General features: G+C 43.0%; 1 pseudogene; it reads right to left on the bottom strand.

Annotated features, from left to right (window-relative positions):
* Nucleotides 1-277: 277 nt before the first annotated feature.
* Nucleotides 278-1,529, bottom strand: LOC101643165 (annotated as a pseudogene).
* Between the last annotated feature and the right edge of the window lie 3,268 nt (nt 1,530-4,797).

Raw genomic sequence — 4,797 nt, 5'->3', positions numbered from 1 at the left:
CTGGCTCATTCCATTCAGTGCAAGTCATCGGAGTAAACTCAGGTCATGACAAAAAATGTACCTAGTTAATTGTGTTGTGTTGTGCAATATGGACTCATGTGGTTATGCAAGGTACATAAATATACATTGTACATATAAGAAATTCTCAATGCATTTATAAATAAATGTAATAAAAAATAAAGAAATATACGTTTTGCATTTTTGTAGTTGGTAGATCATTTTGTCTTGATCATTTTATAAGTAGCTCGCATGCTGACCAAGTGTGAGCACCCCTGCCTTAGAGACAGAGTCCTGTGGGGATGACTTCTTGTTTTCTGTAGAGAATGTTTTGTTGTTGTTGACATTTTGAAGTCTTCATGTGTGACTTTCATCCCTCTGTTCCCTCAGAGCCACGAGCCCCGCTTCTGTGCAGATAGCCTTGATGATGGCACCGGAGAGATTATTCTAGCCATGGTCAAGTCATCCAAGGTACCATCATCAGCCAGCGTCAGCAGGCTTGCGTGAATCTGAAAGAGGCACTTCTTCATCTTCTCATCAGTCCATGCGGCCTGGCCTGGTCAGGGCTAGATCTAAGGTTTCTATCTGGTTGGTGGCCATGATCATTTTCACGTTATCCCCGGAATCAAACCCATCCAGCTGGTTCAGGAGCTCCAGCATCGTTCACTGAATCCCTCTCTCACACTCTGAATTGGAGTTGTCTATCTCTGGACATCCATCTCATCTGTGAAGACGATATGGACGGTGCTTGCTCCTCAGCAACGCGAAAGAGCTCCCGCACGAGCTTGGGGCCATCGCCCAGGTGTTTCTGAATAAGCCCAGAGCCAACCGCACGCAAGAGTGTGGACAAGGTTTGTTTGCAAACTGCTTTGGCCAGTGAGGTTTCACCTGTGCCAGGGGTGCCATAGAGGATGACCCCCCTCCTTAGGTGGCTTTATCCCCATATCTTCATAATACTCAGGATGAGTGAAAGGAAGCGTCACAGACTCCTTAATTTCCAGAACTTGGTTGTCTAGCCCCTTCAACCCATGTCAGCATAGGTCTTCTGGGGGCCCTTTCTCCCTTCATCACTGTGACCATGGGTCGGTGTCATCCATCAGCACCTGATCACTGCATGCACCTGTGGTTGAACAGGACTGCGCAGCCCAGCTCCAGCAGATCCCTGTCTATGAACCACGGATGGCTGACATCATGCTCGGAGCCGACCAACGTGGACATGATGGCGTGGTTGCTATTAATGATCCCCTCCAAAGTCCCCACTGACATCAGGGCCCCCCTTAGATCGTCCACCTTTGACCTATGTTCCCCTACTTCTCTTCTAGTGGCGCCATCTGCTCCTGATCCCCAATGAACTCTTCCTCCATAAGAAGATAGTTTTTGATCCTCTCTAGCTTTAGTAACTTTAACTGATACTGAGCGTGAGGGGTCATAGAGGCAGTTTCTTGTCCCTTTATTTTCTTCTTCTTTTATCCTACTCTGGTTGGTAACAGAGGCTCATAATCCTTTTTCTTATCCTGGCCATTCTTGCCACCTCCAGACCAGGGGCCCCAATCTGACTTTGACCGGTCTCACTTTGCCCTGCTCCAGTTGCTGCTGATTTGAAATCACCATTTTAGTGAAAGTTTACACAGTAGTTAAGTTCCCATTCAACAATCTCTACCCCAACTTTTCAGCCACATTGTTTATAATGTGTGTGTATTATCAATATTTCCTTTCTGGTTGTTCCATTTCTATTACTCTAGTTTCCTTGTCCCCTTACAGTCTCATCTTTTAAAAAAGTAATTGTTGATCATTTGGTGTCATATAGATGACTTAAAACAAAGCAAAACAAAACAACCCTTTTATTGTGATGTGGGTGAGACTTTACAGAACAAATTAGTTTTCCATCTCTCTATGAATCCCATTATAAAGAGGAACTAGTAAATGGAACTAAATTCTTGTGCAAGAAAGAATTTTATTAGTTCGCTTTCCTCCCCTCATCCCACCCTCTTGCTTAATTTTATAATTTTTCATGGTGTGCTTATTCTATGGCAGAAAACCACACTGGTGGTGACATGAGCCAGGTTTGAGTTGTCATTTTCAGCCTTCTTCAAAGGAGGGCCAGTCTTTGTGGTCTGGCCCAGCTTTTTCCTGAGGGAATGCATGCTGAAACCGGAGGCTCAGTGTTCGCAGGTTTTTATACATTATTTAGATGACTGTATTCCACTGGGCAAGCATGCAAATAATAGATGTTTGAGAGACATCCATAGTAGGTCAGAAAGTTACAGAAATGGCAGTAGGGATCTGAGTAGTTCCTCATTTAAGTTGGGCTTTGAAGGTGGCTTGCGTGTTGTGCTGGCTTGCGTGTTGCTATGATGCTGAAAGCTACCCCACTGTATTTCAAATAGCAGCAGGGTCGCTCATGGTGGGCAGGGTTCAGCAGCACTTCCAGATCAAGAAAGGCCTTCGGATTTACTTCAGAAAATTAGCCAACAAAAACTCTATGCATTCTATCAGAATAGTGTCCAATATGGTACTACCCTGTTTCCCCGAAAGTAAGACATCCCCAGAAAATAAGACCTATTTACAGTTTTGCCTCTTGCTGAAATATAAGGCATCCCCTGAAAATAAGACCTCCCCAAAAATAAGCCCCTCCGAAGCTACCGTAACCCTGGACTCTGGACCATAGCGGCGGGCACCGTGCAGCTTACTGTTGGCTGCAGCGCAGCCAGAGCAGACCGGAAGTGTGAGGTCTCTTTTAATAAAACAATAAACAATAAATGTGTACTGTATTCTTCTTCATGGAAAAATAAGACACACCCTGAAAATAATGCCTATTGCATCTTCAGGAGCAAAAATTAATATGACACTGTCTTATTTTCGGGGAAACAGGGTAGAAGAGGGGACCCATAGGTTGGAAGGTACTCAAATTGTAAGGGTTGGTTGAAAAATAAATGTATTGCTATGAGGGTTCTAGTTCATACATACATGGGTTTATTCCAAACAAAATGTGTTTAAATTTGTCTCTGTGATCACTAGATGACTGCAGACAAACCCTCTCAGCAATACATTTGTCTTGGTCTCCTTAAGGGGTCTTCAAGAAAGGATACTTTCTGTGCCATGGAAAAAATGACTCTCAGCTCAGGGCTAATGTCGCATTTTAGCAAAACGCAAGTGGGCATCTTCCCAATTCATTGAAGCTTTGCAACATGTTTCTGGGAATCCTTCCCCACATAAAATGGCAGTTTTAATATGAATCAAATGTTTTAAGGAAGGTCAGGAAGACCTCAAAGATGAGCCAAGAGAGAAAAGACTATCAAACTTGACAATGAAGAAACTGGCTGATGTCCAAAGATCACAATTGGCGTGATAGCTATTTAAGTCAACATCTTACATGGTTCAGTATTTTCTATTTTAAATGAACACCTTGGCCTTATCAAACTCATGGCTCAATGGGTGTAAAACGCGCTGCATGAAGATCAGATAGCTCAAAGAGCTCCAATTTCTGTCAGTGTTTAAAGCCAGGTAATGAAAAGGAGTTTATGAACTGACTGGAACTAGGCATGAATCTCTGATTAATCAATAGAATCCAGAAAAAAAAAATTCAGTCAAAGCAGTGGCTTTGGATCTTCTGGGTCAGTTAAATTCAAGGCAGACAGGTCAGCTTAGAAGTTCACGGCTGACCTCTGGACTGTGTGCACACTGATGGTTCCCCCACTTGTGATGATTTGTTTTTTGTTCTTTGTATGGGTCTCTGTAGAACATATTTGAACATGGAATCTTTTCTCCCCTAGTGCAAGATGGCAATGAAGATGGGATCCAAGGCTGTCTTTCCTGCTGCGACACCTCTTGAGTCAAGGACAAGAACTGGTGTCAGAGGAAAGGTTTTGTTGTACCTCACCATTTTCCATGTACCCTGGGAAACTAACAAGGTCAGCACCCTTGGATTTTTGAGCAGAGTTTTGGGGTGACATTCTGAGACCTTTATTAATCTCTTTCTCTTTGTGTGTGTGTGTTGTTTGAGATTTGTTAATACTTTCTTTCTGTCTGCTTGTTATTTCTAGGTATAGGTAATACTGCATTTGACAATCATTTAAGGAATCCAGAGGAAAGATAGCAGTTCAACTTATAAGAAACTAAAACTTGATCCTAACAGGTCTTGCAAATGTCTCCAATTGTGCTTTAGCACTAAGCTGTCTAGTGCTACTTTGATAGACTTCCCACAGATGGGTGACTTTCACCAACAGGAATTTATTCTTTCAGAGTTTATGAGGCTGGACTAGTGGTTTCTCAGTGTAGGGACCTCAGGTCCAAGGAACACTCCATTCCTGGCTCATATTTCTTGGTGGTAGTAGATTCTTCTGTTCTCTGCTCCCTTCTCTCTCTTTCTATCTCTTGAAAGACAAAAGGTGCCACAGTCCACACTCTGGAGAAACTCCTCTGACATCAGATAAGATCCCACCCTTAACCCTTTTACAGCCAATTGGTTTATCACATCATGGGTAGTATCATACAACTGCCAACTTACATTACTATATAACTGCCAAACCACTGAGAATCATGGCCCAGCTAAGTTGACATATATTATTGTGGGAGTGGTGGGGAGGCACATCTAGGACAAGCACTCATAGTAGTATTTGCTTGTATCTTCAGATTTGTAAATTTCAAGAGAATTTGTGTGTGGTAACTCTGACTTAAGGTTCCCCCTGCCCCTTCTCTCTGTCTCTTGTAAGGGTCTTATTTTGGCCCCACTGGTGGTAGTAGGTTAGTCTTCTAGCACTAAGCTCAAGAATTTTGTTGGTTTCTGCTGGTAAGAGCAGT

Source organism: Echinops telfairi, unplaced genomic scaffold (assembly GCF_000313985.2).
Source record: "Echinops telfairi isolate 266 unplaced genomic scaffold, ASM31398v2 ScPeMD7_70;HRSCAF=299, whole genome shotgun sequence".
NCBI classification, from domain to species: domain Eukaryota; kingdom Metazoa; phylum Chordata; class Mammalia; order Afrosoricida; family Tenrecidae; genus Echinops; species Echinops telfairi.
This window is presented reverse-complemented; position numbering and strand designations above follow the sequence as displayed.